A 20000-nucleotide genomic window follows, 5' to 3' on the forward strand; every position below is an offset into this window, starting at 1 on the left:
ATTTAACCTGACAATCTTTTTTTCAACATTAAACAGAAAAAAATTATAAACCTAAAACCTAATCTATAACACCCTAACCTAAGCTAATCTAACCTTACCTAACATACCCTAACGTGAATTGCATCTCGGAAAAAATCTAACCTGACAACCTTTTTTATATTACACGGGAAAAAATGATATACCTAACCTAACCTAAATTAACCTAACCAACTAATCTAACCTTCCCTAACAAGCTAACATAACACATCTGGGAAACAAATCTTACCTGACAACCTTTTTTTTTTATTAAGCGGAAAAAATCATATACCTAACCTAACCTATACTAACCTAGCCTATACTAACCTAACCTATACTAACCTAACCTAACCTATCCGAACTTTAGTTAACGTGAAACCTCCTAATGCAAGTGTCAATCAGTCTCTCGTTTGTTTTTTTTGTCCTTAATCACATATATAGGTGCAGCGATTTGTGTGTTTTTAATTTTATGTATTGCTTTGCCCTTGGCCTACCTCCTACACTGAAAAACATAAAGAATAAATCAACACTTCAAATCTAAACGAATATACGGTGAAAACGCAAAACGAGAACATCGGTAAACAAACAAACAATAAAATATGATTGACATAACATTCACAACCCCAATAAAAAAGTTAACGTTATTTATTGTTTTCCTGCCATAGCGAGGTCACAAAAATGTATGAAGGAAAAAAAGGGGGAAAAATAACACATAGCGAGGTGACAGATATGTATGAAGGGGAAAAAAAGGGAAAAAATAACAAAGAAAGGGCGAGAAAATTCCACCACTTTCGCTAAATTACCTCCGATGACGCGCCACTAGAAAAGCGATGAATACAAATTGAAAAATCAGAGTCGAGAGAAAAAGTGAATAAAGAAAACCTGTGAAAAAGAGACGAATATTAATCAACGAAGAACGAAAAGAAAATGAAATGAAAATAGTAATAATAAAAGTGTGTTAGTCAGAATAGGATTACACAAAACGATGAATGGAAACGAATCAAAATCTCAGAGCAAAATTAAAAAAGAAAGAAAATAAGCAAAGAGAAGAAGACATATTAATTAACACTCAAAGCGAGAGAAAATGAAAGGAACATAATATCAAGAGGGAAAGAATGGTATGACAAAAGAGATGGATACAAATCGAAACACGAGTAAAATTGATTAAATGAAAGACAGAATATGCAAAAGGAGAAATAAATGGAAGAAAAACATGGAAAAGGGGAAAAAATGAAGAAAAATATGGAAAAGGGGAAAGAAATAAAGAAAAATATGGAAAAGGGGAAAGAAATAAAGATAAATATGGAAAAGGGGAAAGAAATAAAGAAAAATATGGAAAAGGGGAAAGAAATAAAGAAAAATATGGAAAAGGGGAAAGAAATAAAGAAAAATATGGAAAAGGGGAAAGAAATAAAGAAAAATATGGAAAAGAGGAAAAAATGAAGAAAATATGAAAAAGGGAAAATGGCGAGTCAAGGATAGAGAAGATCGTATTCTTAAAACCGAATATAAAATCGATAAATCTGCAGAAAATAGAAAAAAAATCGTGAGAAATTATAATCTAGGTAAAAAAATCAAAGAAAAATAAAATGAAAGTAAAAATCAAAGAAAAGGGGGAAAAAAGGAGCAGTGAGTAGAGGGCTTTTTTTTTCTTTATAGTTTCCTTTTTTTTTTTTTGCCCTTCAACTGTCTCCTTTGCTGTAAAAAAAAAAAAAAAAAAAAAACGAAATCAAAGTAAAAAATTATAAGTAAATCAAAGTTGCACATAAAACAACAACAACGACAACAGCTACAACGACAAAAACAGAACATGGCGACGCAGAGCAGAGGGAAATTTCTTTTAAAAAATCTCATTGGGAGAATTTTAATATGAAAATAATTATTGAAAAATTCGAGAACAATCATTTTTTCTTCCACCTTTCACGGCTGTTTACCCTCAACTATTTTCCTTCCACGACAATGGTCAGACAATCTCTCTCTCTCTCTCTCTCTCTCTCTCTCTCTCTCTCTCTCTCTCTCTCTCTCTCTCTCTCTCTCTCTCTCTCTCTCTCTCTCTCTTCCTTCTCCTTCTCTTCCCTTCCCTTCCCTATACTTCCCTTCCCTTCCCTATACTTCCCTTCCTTTCCCTACCCTACCCTACCATAACCTAACCTAACCTAACCTAACCTAACCTATTCCCTTCCCTTCCCTTCTCTCTCTCTCTCTCTCTCTCTCTCTCTCTCTCTCTCTCTCTCTCTCTCTCTCTCTCTCTCTCTCTCTCTAATGTAATATTCACTTTGCTATTCACAAGAGAAGAAGGAAGAGGAAGGAAGACAAGGAAGAAACACAGAGAAACGGAAGAGAAGAGGAAGAGAGAAACAAGAACCAGGATATGATGACGCAAACAGGAGAAAGAAGAGGAGAAGGGGGAAGAGGAGGAGGAGGAGGAGAAGCTCTACAAAGAATATTGCAGTTGTCGGGATAAGGAGGAAGTAATTAAAATTTCATGGAATTGTCCGTAGACTTTTGCAATGTTCCCTCTTGTAGTAGAAGTAGTAGTAGTTGTAATGGTAGTAGTAGTAGTTGATGTTACGGTTATTGTTGATGATTATGAAGCGAGGAGGAAGAAGCAGAAACAGAGAATAAGGAAAAGAATGAGAAGAAGAAAAAGTGAAAAGGAAGGAAATCGAGGAGGGGAAAAGAAGAGGAAGAAGTAGAAAAAGAAGAAGAGGATGAGAAAACGACGGAGAAGGAAAAGAAAGGAGTGGATGAATAGGATAAAGAACTGCGAAGGGACAGATGGGGATGAAAAGATAATATATATACAACAACAACAACAACAACAACAACAACAACAACAACAACAACAACAGAAACAACACTAAAACCTCCATCTCGCCGGGTCAACAGCTGTCCCCACAAACCCACGAAAAAAAAAAGACAAAACAAACAAACACACACACACAAACAGCTTCCAGACCCACCATCATCACCACCACAATCATCACCAACACCTCTACGAAAGCCTCACCAAACGTGTGTGTGTGTGTGTGTGTGTGTGTGTGTGTGTGTGTGTGTGTGTGTGTGTGTGTGTGTGTTAATCTTAAGACAGTAACACTCCACCTCGCACACCAACAAAGGTCAGATTCCATGGACAACACAAGGCACTCTCCCCCTAATGGTCAGGTGTTTGTCTTCATAATTAAAGGGACAGGTAAGGAAGGACAGGTGGGCTTGATTACTTACCTTATATCTCGGGCAGGTAAGGTCATGTGTCGGCCTCAGTGACGTGGTGGTGACGCAAGCGATGACGTCAGAGGAAGATGAATTACGTCTTGGCTTGGGGTTGTTGTTGTTGTCGTTGTTGTTGACGTTTTCTTTATTTATTTTCTTGCTTGTTTTTTATTTATCTATTTTCGTCACTTATTCTGGTCCTTGTTTTGTCTCGTATTTCTTTATTTTCTGGTGTTACTGATTTTTCTTGATTTTTTCTGTTGCTTTTTTTTTTTTTTTTTGCTCGTCTGTTTTGTTAGTTTTTGTTGTTTTTATTTATCAATTTTCTGATGTATATATATTTTTGTTTTGTTTTGTTTTTAGTTACTGTTGTTCTTGTTTTATAAAATTTGTGTTCTTTTTCTACATTTTTTTCTGTTTTCTTGTGTTCTTAGTTTTCCTTTCATTCGTTTTCTATTCAATTGTGTTTTGTTTTTTTCTCTTTCCACTATTTTTTTGTTGTTGTTGTTGTTGTTTCCTCAGTTTTTTTTCTAGCACTTCTTTTTAATCTATTCACATGTTTTCGAATTCTTCACATTTTTTTCTTTATTGTTGTTTCATAAATTCTTCCGTCTCTCTAAACACTATTTTTGGATATATTCTGCGTTTTATTTTCCAGCGCTTCCTCTTTCTCCTTCTATTATTCCCGTCTTAATTCCCTTTTTGGTTTATCTTTCACACTTCGTCCCACATTTCTCACACTTTCTATACACTTTTTTTAATATTTCGAGGAGAATTCTGCGCTTTATTTTAATGGGTTTCCTCCTCCTTCCTTTCTTCTCGTCTTAATTCCCTTTTTGGTTTATCTTTCACACTTCGTCCCACATTTCTCAGGCTTTTATATACTTTTTTTTTAATATTTTGAGGTGAATTCTGCGTCTATTTTTGTGGGTTTCCTTTTCCTCCTCTTTTTCTTCTCGTCTTAATTCCCTTTTTGGTTTATCTTTCACACTTCGTCCCACATTTCTCAGGCATTTATATATTTTTTTTAATATTTTGAGGTGAATTCTGCGTCTTATTCTTATGGGTTTCCTTTTCCTCCTCCTTTTCTTCTCGTCTTAATTCCCTTTTTTGGTTTATCTTTCACACTTCGTCTCACATTTCTCAGGCATTTATATACTTTTTTTAATATTTTGAGGTGAATTCTGCGTCTTATTTTTATGGGTTTCCTTTTCCTCCTCCTTTTCTTCTCGTCTTAATTCCCTTTTTGGTTTATCTTTCACACTTCGTCCCACATTTCTCAGGCATTTATATACTTTTTTTTTTATATTTTGAGGTGAATTCTGCGTCTTATTTTTATGGGTTTCCTTTTCCTCCTCCTTTTCTTCTCGTCTTAATTCCCTTTTTTGGTTTATCTTTCACACTTCGTCGAACATTTCTCAGGCATTTATATACTTTTTTTAATATTTTGAGGTGAATTCTGCGTCTTATTTTTATGGGCCTCCTTTTCCTCCTCCTTTTCTTCTCGTCTTAATTCCCTTTTTTGGTTTATCTTTCACACTTCGTCGAACATTTCTCAGGCATTTATATACTTTTTTTTTTAATATTTTAAGGTGAATTCTGCGTCTTATTTTTATGGGTTTCCTTTTCCTCCTCCTTTTCTTCTCGTCTTAATTCCCTTTTTTGGTTTATCTTTCACACTTCGTCCCACATTTCTCACGCCTTTCTCACTTTCTTCTCATTCCCTTTTTAACTCCCTAATCAAATTCTTCTTCCTTCTCACAATTAGTTTTCCGCACTCATTCACTTTCCGTTCGCCCTTTCACAAACTTTCCCGTTCCCTTATTAATTCCTTCACACGCTTTTTTTCTTAAGACGAATATAATTTAATTCATTAGGCTTCTTGGGGATGACTTCTTCTTCTTCTTCTTTTCCTTCAGTTCATAATGTATCCTTTTCTCACCCTCTTTCCTGATTTCTTTCCTATTTTCCTTTTCCTTTTACGAATATAATTTAATTCATTAGGTTTCTGTGGGTGATTTCTTCTTTTCCTTCTTATTCTTCTTTTCCTTCAGTTCATAATGGATCTTTTTCTAACCCTCTTCCTGATTTCTTTCCTATTTTCCTTTCCTATTTTCCTTTTCTTTTTTACGAATACAATATAATTCATTAGGTTTCTGGGGGTGATTTCTTCTTTTCCTTCTTATTCTTCTTTTCCTTCAGTTCATAATGCATCTTTTTCTCGCTCCTTTCCTGATTCATTTCCTATTTTCCTTTTCCTATTTTTGGCATTTCGTTCTTTGCTTTCTCCTCCTTCATCATCTCTCCGTCTTTTTCCACTTCTCCTCTTCCGCCATCCACCATTCTTTTCTTTCTCGTAATCTTTCCTTTATTTGCGATTTTTCCCTTTTTCTTTCTCTAACTGCCAATACGCTTCTTATTTTTTCGTCTTTCTCCTTTGTTTTATTTTCGTTCTTTCACTTCACGTTCATCTCGCCTTCCCTTACTTAACGTTTTTAGGGATTTTTTTTTCTTTTTCTTTCATCTGTGGAAGAGAAAGATATATGGTTAGTTTGTTTACTCTCTCTCTCTCTCTCTCTCTCTCTCTCTCTCTCTCTCTCTCTCTCTCTCTCTCTCTCTCTCTCTCTCTCTCTAATTGTTATAAGGCAATTTAGAAGACCATAGAGAGGCTCATTTTTAAATCTCTCTCTCTCTCTCTCTCTCTCTTTTATACGAGCTCTTTCATTATCTTCACAAACTCATTACTTTCCGTGAGAGCGAGAGAGAGAGAGAAAAAAAAAGTTGGAAAGGCGACATTGATAAAAGGCGGAGAGGAAAAAATATCTTGTCACTATTTTTTTTTTCCAGAAAGTTTAGTGCAGCAGCAAATGTTTTTCCTTTCCATGGCTTGACCCGAATATATTTTTCTTCTTGTTGTTTTCTCATTTTCCCTCCCGTCGCTTCCCCTAACATCACAGAGACTGGCGCTTGTAAGGGTTGTGACGACTTCGATCTGCATTACAAGCTCCCCTTCCTGGCCTATCCCCTTCAGAACAGTTCCAACAATATCCGTGAGTTTTATCTGTATTTCTCCTATCCTAAGACAACCCTTTTAAATCAAGTTCAATAGTATCAATGTCCTTTACCTGTATTACAATCTCTTCCTTCCTAAGACATTCCCAGTTCCAGGAATAGTAGTGGCTTAAACCTGTATTGCAAGCTCTCCCTTCCTAAGACATCCCCTTTAGGTCAATTCAAACAATATCAAGATTTGCACCTCTATTGCAAGCACTCACTTTCTAGTCTATCCTCTTCAGAACAGCTCCATCAATATGAATGACTTTCACCTGTATTACAAGCTCTCCCTTCCTAAGACATTCCCTTTAGGTCAGTTCCAATAATATGAGCCAGCCAGACTTCGTTCCTTTCAAGCTTCAGTGAACGTCTTTACGAGTTAATGGCGATTTCCAACACATATATTTCCCTGTTAGTAATTGTAAGGCGCTTTTGGGCAAGGAATGGTAATTGAAGTGAAGTATGTGGAATTTAGTGAAGGCGAAGGGTAGATTACGAGGCTGCCTTTGGTTTTTTAATTGGTAATAGTGAGTGACCTCTTATTAAGGGAGAGTTTGGAGTACCGACTCGACCCCTAAACCTCACAACTCGACCAACACGCTCTCAGTTCGACCATCGCACCTCTAACTCGACAACGGACCCATAGATTCGACCACACCCACTTAGATTCGACCACCATTCCACATTTCAACCACGGATAAATACACACACACACACACACACACACACACACACACATACAAAAAAAACATTAATTCGAGTATACATATTTTCCCCAAATCCTAAAACTCCATTACGAGTCCATTAAAATTAAATGAATAAGGAATTAACGAAATGAATGAGAATAAGCGGATGGGATAAATTACACGATCTGAGGAAAGTGAGCGAATGAGTAATTGAAAGAAGAAGAAAGAAAATAAAGAAGTGAAAGAAAGAAAAATGTGAAGAAATAAATAAAAATGACAGACAGGAAGAAAGGAAAACTGAATGAATGAAAGGAGTATGTAAAAGATATATTAAGAGCGTAAATAAAGAAAGAAAGAAGGAAGTAGAAAGAAACATAGAGAAAGAAAGACATGAAGGAAGGAATGCGGGAATAAAAGAAAGAAATAAGGAAGGAGGGAAGGAAGAAAATGTGGATATAATAACAAGTAAATACAGAAAGAGAAAAATTAAAAGAAAAGAAAAAGGAAAGAAAGGAAGGGAGAGAGGAAGAAATACACACATTAAAAAACAAAAAAAATATGAGGAAAGAGAAAACGAAAAAGTAAACAAGAAGAACGAAACAGAAACAAACAAACAAACAAACAAACACTCCAAACAACCTTGAAACTAAAACACAAGTCACATTAAAAATTACCAAAAAAAAAAAAACTACAAAAAAACTTCGGCCACACAAGACAAGTTTGCCGCTTGTGTTATCGGCCGGAAACAACGAACCTTTGCGCCAAGACGAGGGTTCGAATCTCGCTCCGCTCGACTTCGGGTTCCGCATTGATATTCGATGACACAAAAAAGACAAAAAAAGAGGGAAAAAATGCTTCAAATCGATAAAATTCTGTTCCCTCTTTGATAAGCGTTGCCTGCCCCTCTCTCTCTCTCTCTCTCTCTCTCTCTCTCTCTCTCTCTCTCTCTCTCTCTCTCTCTCTCTGTTAATTGTTTTATTTATTCTTTCTTCTCTTTATTTTCACCTCCTTTCCTCCCCTTTCTTCTTTAATTCTCATCTCTGTTGTTTTCATTTTTTTCTCTATTTCCTCCTCTCTCTCTCTCTCTCTCTCTCTCTCTTTTAATTGTTTTATTTTATTCTTTCTTCTCTTTATTTTCTCCTCCTTTCCTCCCCTTTCCTCTTCAATTCTCTTCTCTGTTGTTTTCATTTTTTTCTCTATTCTCTCTCTCTCTCTCTCTCTCTCTCTCTCTCTCTCTCTCTCTCTCTCTCTCTCTCCCCCTATGGTGCTCACTGTCTCATTATCTCGAAGCAAACGACGTGTGGTTCAATCCCGCGGTGATGGGTTTCGAAACGCACTGAAGGCGGTTCGAGCCAATCAGAGGCGCGATAACGAGTGAAGCTTCGTTTGCAATGTTTCGAACCGGTCATCAGAGTCTCGTTCGTTCGTGGAAAGCAAAACGAAGCAAAGCACTGGAACGATTCTGTGTCGGCTTTGTTTTGAGGGCGAGTTAATCGTAAATAAACAAAAATACGAGTTTCCAGAATATGAGAAATAGGGAAAAAGAAAAAAAAAGATAAAAGCACCAAAGTTAAATGTATACAGAGAGGTTTGTGATAAGAAAGATAGTACAGATAAATGAGATGAAGTTACGCTAAAATAATATGCAGTTCCGAAGAGAAACAGATAACAAATATATATAAAGGAATAAACATCAAGTGAATGACATGTGATTAAAGAGATAAGATAAATATAAGCACGTAGAAATAGTGAAATAAATCTGAAAAATGAGAAAAGGGCAGATAGATAAAAGATAAGGGAAATAAACGAGATGAATAAAATAATAGACAAGAAAAAAGACAAAAAAATGAAGATAAGAAAAAAAGATGACATGGAAAATATAAACAAGAATAAGATGGACTAGAAAATAAATACAATACCGCTTAAAATAATAATAATAATAACAATAATAATAATAATAATAATAATAATAATAATAATAATAATAATAATAATAATAATAATAATAATAATAATAATAATAATAATAATAATAATAATAATAATAATGATAATGATGATAATAAATAGAAAATATGACGTCAGAGAATTAAACGAGTCAAACAGAATCTTCCTTTCATGTCGGCTTCTTGTTTTTTTTCTTGTTTTTTTTTTTGGTGTCCTCATTAAGAAGAAAATGCAAAAAAATACACGAGGAAAAAATGTGAAGAGTTGAGTCGCATCGTAAAAGGTGTTTTGGATCCTTCTACAAAGCTTTGACGTCGAGAGAGAGAGAGAGAGAGAGAGAGAGAGAGAGAGAGAGTGTGTCTGTGTGTTTAATGAAGTTTGCCAGTAAAGCGATGCGAATACCCAACAGGAGTCTTGTGTGTGTGTGTGTGTGTGTGTGTGTGTGTGTGTGTGTGTGTGTGTGTGTGTGTGTGTGTGTGTGTGTTTAATAATCTTGTTTGTCTTGTCAGGCGCAATCACTTCCTTCCTCTATATCTGTATTTGGTAGTAGTAGTAGTAGTAGTAGGAGGAGGAGGAGGAGGAGCAGGAGAAGGAGGAGGAGGGTTGGTGGAGGAGGAGGAAGAGTGCTGTACTAGTGACTCTCTCTCTCTCTCTCTCTCTCTCTCTCTCTCTCTCTCTCTCTCTCTCTCTCTCTCTCTCTCTCTCTCTCTCTCCTATTCACTCTTCATTCTCCTTCAAAGGAATCCATTTGTGACAAATTTATCTTTTTCTCTTCACGGCGTCACCTTTGCTCTCTCTCTCTCTCTCTCTCTCTCTCTCTCTCTCTCTCTCTCTCTCTCTCTCTCAACACACACACACACACACACACACACACACACACACACACTACAAATAAGGATGAAAAACACCGTATCTTCCCCCTCTCTCTCTCTCTCTCTCTCTCTCTCTCTCTCTCTCTCTCTCTCTCTCTCTCAGCAGCAGCATATACCTGTTGCTGTAGTAGTAGTAGTAGTAGTAGCAGTAGCAGTAGCAGTAGCAGTAGTAGCAGTAGTAGTAGTAGTAGTCGTTGTAATAGTAGTAATAGTAGTGGAAAACACGGAGTAATGAAATGTTTGGTAAATTGTCCCAAGAGTTTTTCAAGACTAGGAAGAGAAGAAGAAAAAGAAGATGAAGAAGAGAATGATGATGATGATGAAGGAAAAGAAGGAAAAGAACAAGAACAATAAAACAAAAAAAAAGATGAAAAGTAGTTGTAGTAGAAGCAGCACAACAACAATAGTAGTAGTAGTAATAGCAGAAATAGCAGTAGACATATTGACATTATCATCCAATTACCTGTCAACCCAACATCAATTCCAATACTCCAGGTGAATCTACAAAGAGGTTCCAATTCCCTCCGTCAACTCTTTCCTTCCACTCTTTCCCTCCTTCTTTACTTTCGTTTCCTGCCTTTCCATCGCCGTTCTGTCAAGCTGTCAATTAATCTTCAGTTCCCATGACCTTGTTCAAGTATTCTTTCCTTCTTTTTCTCTGTATTTTTCCTTCGTCTATTTTTTTTAACTCTTGGCAAGTCGGAATGTATTCAAGCCCAATTCATTTCTGACTGGAGTTTCGAATACGACTTTGTTTGCTTTACTACTACTACTACTACTACTACCACTACTACTACTACTTTTACTACTACTACTACTACCACTACTACTACTACTACTACTACTACTACTACTACTACTACTACTACTATTACTACTACTACTACTTCCCCCTCCACCTCCTCCTCCGCTTCCTCCTCCTTCTTCTTCTCCTCCTCCTTCTACTACTACTACTACTACTACTACTACTACTACTATTACTACAACCGCCACTCATTATAATCCTCCTGCATAAATCAACCATCGTCTCATTCACGTTTAAAACAGCACACGATCATGAAACAAAAAAGCAACAAAGGCTAAAAAAACAAAAGAAACACTCGCGATGCAAATTCATAAATACATCAAAACTTCCTGGCATTCATTAACGAAGGAAAATTGCATTAAGCCTGTCCATTACCCTCATTACCTCGCTCACTGCCAACTTGACGGAAGGGGGAAGAGAGAGATGGAGGAAGGAAGGGAAAAAACACAGGAGAGGAAGAGGGGGAGACAGGGGAAGGAGGGAAAACTAAATGGAAAATTGACGGAATGAGAGAGAGAGAGAGAGAGAGAGAGAGAGAGAGAGAGAGAGAGAGAGAGAGAATGGAAAATTGACAGAAGGAAAGAGAGAAGGAGGGAGAAAAAGACAGAGGGAGAAGGGAGAGAGGGGAGGGAAAGAAATAACGAAGAGAAAGGGAGATAGACAGAGGGATAGGGAGAGAGGGAGGGAGAGAAAAAAACGAAAAATAAGAAAAAAATAAAGGAAAATCGACAGGAGAAGAGAGAGAGGGAAAAAGACAGAAGGAGAGGGAGGGGGAGAGAGAGTCAAGGGAGGGAGAGAACAAAAAGCGAATAGGAGATAGACAGGAGGAAAGGGAGGGAAAGAGAGGGAGAGAAAAATAATAACACATAAAAAAGGAAAGTTGACGGAAGGAAGAAGAGAGGGAGAGAAAAAGACAGAAGAGGGAGAAAGACAGGGAAGGAAGAGAAAAAAACGGAGAGACAGAGGGATAGGGGAGGAGAGGGAAGGGAGGGAGAGAGAATAAAATAACGAATAAGTTAAAAAATATATGAAACTGACTTTTTTTAACATTTTTCCCCTTTGATAACATTGCCGCCATTGACTTTGTTTAAAATTTCCCTTCGTTTTTTTTTCTTTTTTCAAGCGCTTTCAACTCAACACGAAGAGACAGGAAAATATATGCCGGACAATAAAGGTCGGAAAATAAAGTTTGGAAAATAAAGGTCAGAAAATAAAGGCCGAAAAATAAAGACAAAAATAAAGATCGGAAAATAAAGGGAAGAATATAGAGGTCGGAAAATAAAGGTCAGAAAATAAAGGCAGGAAAATAAAGGTCGAAAAATAAAAGTCGGAAAATGAAGGTCGGAAAATAAAGGTCAGAAAAAGGCAGGAAAACAAAGATCGAAAAATAAATGAAAAAAACTTCAAACTTTCAGGGCGATTCAATTTTAACTTTTTTTCCCCTTTGGTAACATCCTCGACATCACCTTTTGACGGAATTTTCCCTTCAAGTCTTCTATCTTTTCCTTCACTACGAACTTGATGGTTACAGAAAATAAAAGACAGGAAAATAAAAGGGAAAAAATAGCCTTCACAAAATTTCACGGCCGTTCTATTTCAACATATTTTCCTTTTGACATGTTTTTCCTTTTTCTTCATTTTCTTCCATTTAACAGGAAAAACATGAAAAGGACAGGGAAAAAAGGAAAATATCAGCCCGAACAAACTTTCACGACGATTCAATTTAACTTTTTTTCCTTTCACGTCTTCTGTCTTTTCCTTCACTCCGAACTTGATGGTTACAGAAAATAAAATAGTAGACACGTAAATAAAAGGAAAAAATAGCCTTCACAAACTTTCACGGCCGTTCTATTTCAACTTTTTTTCCCTTTTCGATAATAACTTCTTCATCTTCTTTGTTAATTTTCCCTTCAAGTCTTCTTTTTCTTCCTTCTACCAAATTGACGAAAAGAGAAAAAGAAAAAAATAGCCTTCGCCACTTTCACGGCCGTTCTATTTCAGCTTTTTTTCCCTCTTCGATAACAACCTCTTCATCGTCACCGCTGTCAATTTTCCCTTCAAGTCTTCTTTTTATTCCTTCTACCAAATTGACGAAAAGAGAAAAGAAAACAGCATTCACAAACTTTCACGGCCGTTCTATTTCAACTTTTTTTTCCCTCTTCGATAACAACCTCTTCATCGTCACCGCTGTCAATTTTCCCTTCAAGTCTTCTTTTTATTCCTTCTACCAAACTGACGAAAAGAGAAAATAAAACAGCATTCACAAACTTTCACGGCCGTTCTATTTCAACTTTTTTCTCTCTTCAATAACATCTCCATCATCACCTTTGAGCAAATTTTCCCTCGTTCAGTTTTCTTTCCACAGGCACAGAGAGAGAGGCGAGGACAGGCGAGCCGAGGAGAGGAGAGGTAAACTTTTAGAAACTTTTATGGGGAAGTTTCATCTCCTCCAGGCTTGTGTTTGCATTACTTCCTTCGGTTCTTGGTCTCGGTCTTGGTTTCTGAGTGCTGTGTGTGTTCGAGTTTGGCGTCCTTTGATTTTTACGGGGAAATTATTGACAGGTTTGATTTTTACGTTTTTTTTTCTTTTTACCATCGGCTCTGTATGATTTTCTTACCTCTAAACCATCGACTCATTTTGATTTTCTTACATGTAAAGAATTGACTAACTTTGATATTCTTAGACCTTTTTAAACCGTCGACTTGCTGTGATTTTCTTAGACCTAAACAATCGACTTAATTTGATTTCACTACTTTCTACGCCCCAAACCTCGACTGAAATTAAAGTCCCAGATTTTTACAAGGTTATCGACATCTGTTAAATTTTACTGATTTTTAAGTCCAAATCATCGACTTGGTTTGATTTCACGGGTTAAAACATCGACAACATTTTTAATTTCGCCAATAAAACGTCAATTTGAAACACACACACACACACACACACACACACACACACACACACACACACACACACACACACAAATCCTTCATTTTTTTCAATCCTTTCATTTCCCTTTTTTTTTTTTATCTTCATTCAATTGACATAAAATGATTCAGGATATTTTCTCTACAGGTTTATACACACACACACACACACACACACACACACACATACACACACACACACACTAAAATATTTAAGTAGTAGTAGTAGTAGTAGTAGTAGTAGTAGTAGTATTGACATAGTTCTTATCTTCGTCTCTCTCTCTCTCTCTCTCTCTCTCTCTCTCTCTCTCTCTCTCTCTCTCTCTCTCTCTCTCTCTCTCTCTCTCTCTCTCTCTCTCTCTCTCTCTCTCTCTCTCTCTCTCTCTTTTACTTCGCGTTTTTCACAACCCTTCCCTCACTCCAGCACGCAAAACACATTACATTATTTTTCTTTCATGTGCATTGTAGAAGGACGTAGTATGCAGGTTGGCTCTCTATAATTAATACGTTAAGAGTCTCGTAGCTCTCTCCCTCACTCGCTCTCTCTCTCTCTCGCTCTCTCTCTCTCGCTCTCCCTCTTTCAGTTCAAAATGTTTCGTCGCATAATGAGAAGTCACTTAACTCAACAACACTTCACTTCACCAAACGAGACAAACAAACAAACAAACAAACAGGCGAAAGCACAAACACACACACTTTTTTCCCTCTTCATGTGTTTGTGTGTGTGTGTATGTATGTTCTTTTCTTTTCCTTTTTTCCTTTTTTATCTTTTCTATTTCTCTTCCTCTTCTTTCCGTTGAATGTTCCCTTGCTACACTTCCTATTATGAGTGAGTTAGTGTGTGTGTGTGTGTGTGTGTGTGTGTGTGTGTGTGTGTGTGTGTGTGTGTGTGTGAGTGTGAGTGAGTGAGACACGGAAGACGGTAAAGCAACAGATGAGAGAGAGAGAGAGAGAGAGAGAGAGAGAGAGAGAGAGAGAGAGAGAGAGAGAGAGAGAGAGAGAGAGAGAGAGAGAGAGAGTGGTCACCTCTATCACGCTGGGTCTCCTACACGCTACTGGCGCCTTCCCTCTCATTCAACCTCTCTCTCTTGCTCTCTCTCTTGCTCTCTCTCACTCTCGCTCTTTCTCTGCACCAGCTTACACACCAACACACCAGCACACACACACACACACACACACACGCACACACGCACACACGCGCAACAGGTGATAATCAATACTGTTTCTGCCTCCCAACTTCTTACTTATTAAATGTCTCCTTGTGTGTGTGTGTGTGTGTGTGTGTGTGTGTGTGTGTGTGTGTGTGTGTGTGTGTGTGTGTGTGTGTGTGTGTGTGTGTGTGTGTGAGACTATAATATTTTCTCTGCCTCCTGTCCCTCTTACTTTTCCCCCTCCTCCTCCTCCTCCTCCTCCTCCTCCTCTTCCTCCTCCTCCTCCTATTCCTCTTCCTACATTTCCTCTACTTCCCTCTCCTCCTCTTTTTTCCTCCACGTTTCTTTATATATATTTTGACTTTCTTTTTCCCTTTTTCTTATTCTTATTCTTACTATTATTACTATTATCATTATTTCTTTATTAATAGTATCATCATCATCATCATTATTATTATTACTATTATTCCCTTCCTCTATCTCCTCTTCCTCTCTATTTATGGTGGTATTTTTTTTCTATTAATAATGTACTACTTCACTCATCACTCATTCACGCACTCGTATAGTATTCCTGTATTTCATTCGCTCATCGGTAATATTTTTTTCAACAATCTATTTATTATTACTAGGTATTATTTTTTTCTTCTCTTCGTCTCTCTTTATTTATGGTGGTATTTTTTTTCTATTAATAATGTACTACTTCACTCATCACTCGTTCACGCACTCGTATAGTATTCCTGTATTTACTAAGCCGGTTATATTCATTCACTCATCGGTAATATTTTTTTTTCAACAATTTATTTACAGTATTTCAAGCATGTAGTTATTTTCTTTTATTTTTCCCCCATTCCTGTATTTACTAAGCCGGTAATATTCATTCACTCTTCGGTAATATTTTTTCCAACTATTTATTTACTGTATTTCAAGTATGTAGCTATTTTTTTCCCCTCTTCAAATATTAATGTCGCTTTTTACGGTTAATATTCTTCTTTATGGTGCAATAGACACGACTTTATTTTCTACCTTATTTTCGTTTGTCATTATTTATTTTGTAACATTTTTTTCTTTTTCTTTTTCTATTTCTGCTAAGCCTCTTTTTTTTTCTTTTTCATCTGATCATTTTTATTCTTTTTTCTTCCTTTCTTCTTTTATTTCTCCTCCTTCTTCACTTGTTTTTCCTCCTAGTCTTATTTTAATTCTTTTTCTTCATTTTTTTTCTTCATCTTTTTATTCCTGTTGTTTACTTCCTACTGATTATAATTTTTCTTCCTTTTTTATCTAATTCTTCTTCTCCTTTTTTCTTCTTCTTCTTCTTCATAGTCTTCTCCTAATTCTTCTTTTTCTTCTTCATTTTTGTTTCATCTTCTTTTCTTCTTCCTCTTGTTTTTCTTCCTCCTCTGATTCTAATTCTTCTTTCTTTTTTATCTAATTCTTCTACTTTTTCTTCTTCTTCTTCATACTCTTTGTTTTCTTCTTCGTTCTTCCAAATCTTCTTGTCATTCATATTCTCATTCTTCTTCTTCTTCTTCTTCTTCTTATTATTATTATTATTATTATTATTATCCCCTTCATTCACTGACATACTTCTCCGATTCCTCCTCTTCCTCGTTTCTCTTCTATTCCCTTCCCTCCTTTTCTTCCTCTATTTCTCCCTCCTCCTCTCATTCCATTCTTCCCCCAGCTTCCATTTACATTCCTCTCTCTCTCTCTCTCTCTCTCTCTCTCTCTCTCTCTCTCTCTCTCTCTCTCTCTCTCTCTCTCTCTCTCTCTCTCTCTCTCTCTCTCTCTCTCTCTCTCTCTCTCTCTCTCTCTCTCTCTCTCTCTCTCTCTCTCTCTCTCTCTCGCTTTAATATTTGCATCCCAGTCTGTCTGTCAACCCGTCTGCCAATGTGTCTGTCTGTGCCCATCTTCTCTCTCCTTCATTCACTGACATAAGTCTCTCTCTCTCTCTCTCTCTCTCTCTCTCTCTCTCTCTCTCTCTCTCTCTCTCTCTCTCTCTCTCTCTCTCTCTCTCTCTCTCTCTCTCTCTCTCTCTCTCTCTCTCTCTCTCTCTCTCTCTCTCTTTTCTCCATTACCCTCTCTCCTTTCCCTTATACATCTGCTCCTGTCCTGTCCTCTCCTCTCCTCTCCTCTCTCTCTCTCTCTCTCTCTCTCTCTCTCTCTCTCTCTCTCTCTCTCTCTCTCTCTCTCTCTCTCTCTCTCTCTCTCTCTCTCTCTCTCGACGCACGCACGGTAAACATCCCATAATGAAGGAGGACGAGGAGGAAAACGAGGAAAAGAGATGAAAAATAAAATTGATGCTGTGAAAAAATAAATTAAAAATCATAATAATAATAATAATAATAATAATAATAATAATAATAATAATAATAATAATAATAATAATAATAATAATAATAATAATAATAATAATAATAAACCCCTTTAAATAACATTACGAGAGAGAGAGAGAGAGAGAGAGAGAGAGAGAGAGAGAGAGAGAGAGAGAGAGAGAGAGAGAGAGAGAGAGAGAGAAATGGGAGGAAGATTTCGTGCCTAAATACTGTAAAAGGTAAAAACCAATCAAGTAAATAATGAATGAAGAGGAGGAGGAGGAGGAGGAGGGTGGAAAGAAGAGGTGGAAACCGTGGAATATATTCTGACGAAGGAGGAAGAAGAGGAATGAACAAATGGAGGTATAAGAGGAAGACGAAGAGGAACACAAAGGAAGGAACACAAAGGATGAACAAACAACAGCAGACCTGCTGGTCCTTACGAGGCTGTTTGTGACAAGCTACACTAACTATCTAATCAAAGGTGGAAGATGAAGGACAGCAAAGGCGAAGGCTCCTCCCCACCCCCCATCCCTCCAGCCAAAGCTGGCAGGAAAGGAAAAAGAACCATGCAGCATGGAAAAACTGCATGGAAATTATGTAGGAAAGAGGAAAGAGGAAAGACCCTGCCTGGTCAAACTCTTTCGCCTCTGCCTGTCAACATCTACCTTTCCTTCTTGCTGGAAGTATGCCTTCATACAGCCTGTGCCTAAGAAGGGTGACCGCTCCAATCCCTCAAACTACCGTCGTGTAGCTTTACTTTCTTGTCTATCTAAAGCTTTTGAATCAATCCTTAACCGGAAGATTCAAAAGCACCTTTCCACTTCTGACCTTCTATCTGATCGCCAGTATGGGTTCCGCAAGGGGCGTTCTACTGGTGATGTCCTAGCCTTCTTAACTGACTCTTGATCATCCTCTCTTAGCCGTTTCGGTGAAACTTTTGCTATTGCGCTGGACATATCAAAAGCTTTTGATAGGGTCTGGCACAAATCTTTGCTTTCCAAACTACCCTCCTACGGTTTCTATCCTTCTCTCTGTACCTTTATCTCCAGTTTCCTTTCTGACCGTTCTATTTCTGCTGTGGTAGACGGTCACTGTTCTTCCCTTAAACCTATTAACAGTGGTGTCCCACAGGGTTCTGTCCTATCTCCCACTCTTTTTCTGTTGTTCATTGATGATCTTCTTTCCAAAACGAACTGTCCTATCCATTCCTACGCCGATGATTCCACTCTGCATTACTCAACTTCTTTTAATAGAAGACCCACCCTTCAGGAACTTTACGACTCAAGGCTGGAGACTGCAGAATGCTTAGCCTCAGATCTTACTATTATTTCCGATTGAGGCAAGAAGAACCTGGTGTCCTTCAACGCCTCAAAAACACAGTTTCTCCACCTATCCACTCGACACAACCTTCCAAACAACTATCCCCTATTCTTTGACAACACCCAGCTACCACCTTCCTCAACACTAAACATCCTCGGTCTATCCTTAACTCAAAATCTCAACTGCAAACTTCATATCTCATCTCTTACTAAATCAGCTTCCTCGAGGCTGGGCGTTCTGTACCGTCTCCGCCAGTTCTTCTCCCCTGCACAGTTGCTGTCCATATACAGGGCCCTTGTCCGCCCTCGTATGGAGTATGCATCTCATGTGTGGGGGGGCTCCACTCACACAGCTCTTCTGGACAGAGTGGAGGCTAAGGCTCTTCGTCTCATCAGCTCTCCTCCTCATACTGATAGTCTTCTACCTCTTAAATTCCGCCGCAATGTTGCCTCTCTTTCTATCTTCTATCGATATTTCCACGCTGACTGCTCTTCTGAACTTGCTAACTGCATGCCTCCCCCCCTCCCGCGGCCCCGCTGCACTCGACTTTCTACTCATGCTCATCCCTATACTGTCCAAACCCCTTATGCAAGAGTTAACCAGCATCTTCACTCTTTCATCCCTCACGCTTGTAAACTCTGGAACAATCTTCCTTCATCTGTATTTCCTCCTGCCTACGACTTGAACTCTTTCAAGAGGAGGATATCAGGACACCTCTCCTCCCGTATTTGATCTTGCTTTCGGCCACCTCTTTTGTTTCTTTTTTAGGAGCAGCGAGTAGCGGGCTTTTTTTTATTAGTTTTCTTTTTTGTGTGCCCTTGAGCTGCCTCCTTTGTTGTAAAAAAAAAAAAATTACTGCTACCACTAACCGGGCGATAAAAGCGGACAAGGACACCAGTATTCGAAAGAACTTAACGTTATTACGACAATGAGTAATATCTTAGTTGCTGGTTGGATTCAAAATACTTGTCTAATCTATTCTTGAAGGCCGTAACTGTTGTACTATCAACGACATCACAGGGTAGAGAGTTCCAAACATTAACAACTCGATTGAAGAAGTGTTTAGCTTCGTGCGGCGAGAATCTTTTACCACTTATCTTCAAATTGTGATTTCTTCTTGTTCTATTTGATCGATCAATTGTAAAGTAATCTTCCGCATTAATATCACTGAATCCTTTAAACATTTTAAACACTTCTATTAGATCGCCTCGCATTCTTCGTTTTGATTGACTGAATAAATTTACTTCTTTAAGCCTTTGTTCATATGATAAATTTCTCAACCTAGGAATCATCTTTGTTACTCTTCGTTGAACCCGTTCCAACTTTTCTATGTCTTTTCTGTAATAGGGAGACCAAAACTGTACACAGTACTCTAGACGGGGTCGAACCAACGAATTATACAGTTTTAATATTACTTTTTTCCGATTTATTATTAAAGACTCGTCCGATGAAGCCAACCAATTTGTTTGCACTTTTAACTACCTCTGAACAATGCTGACCGGGCTTTAAATCGCTTGATATAGTGATTCCAAGATCCTTTTCTTTACTTACTGCAGAAAGTTGTTGGCCATTCATTACGTACCGAACGCGATTGTTATTTTTTCCGATGTGCAACACTTTACATTTGTCAACGTTAAATTTCATTTGCCATTGATTGGCCCAACGTGCAAGTCGATCTAGATCTGATTGTAAAGCTT

At 37.6% G+C, this 20000-nt stretch overlaps 1 protein-coding gene across 2 annotated transcripts in view; it reads right to left on the reverse strand.

The window, feature by feature from the left end:
* Positions 1 to 20000, reverse strand: part of LOC127000319 (uncharacterized) — a 135219-nt gene that overhangs the window by 109288 nt on the left and 5931 nt on the right. The window contains exons 2-3 of one of the 2 annotated variants that reach the window (XM_050863903.1): positions 4524 to 5752; positions 3241 to 4112 (exon numbers count right to left, since the gene is read on the reverse strand). The gene's annotated coding sequence lies outside the window, so the exon portion shown is untranslated. Of the gene's footprint in view, positions 1 to 3240; positions 4116 to 4523; positions 5753 to 20000 lie in introns of those variants that run through there. The other variant, XM_050863904.1, reaches the window with a different exon arrangement.

This window comes from Eriocheir sinensis, chromosome 18 (assembly GCF_024679095.1).
Source record: "Eriocheir sinensis breed Jianghai 21 chromosome 18, ASM2467909v1, whole genome shotgun sequence".
Classification (NCBI taxonomy): domain Eukaryota; kingdom Metazoa; phylum Arthropoda; class Malacostraca; order Decapoda; family Varunidae; genus Eriocheir; species Eriocheir sinensis.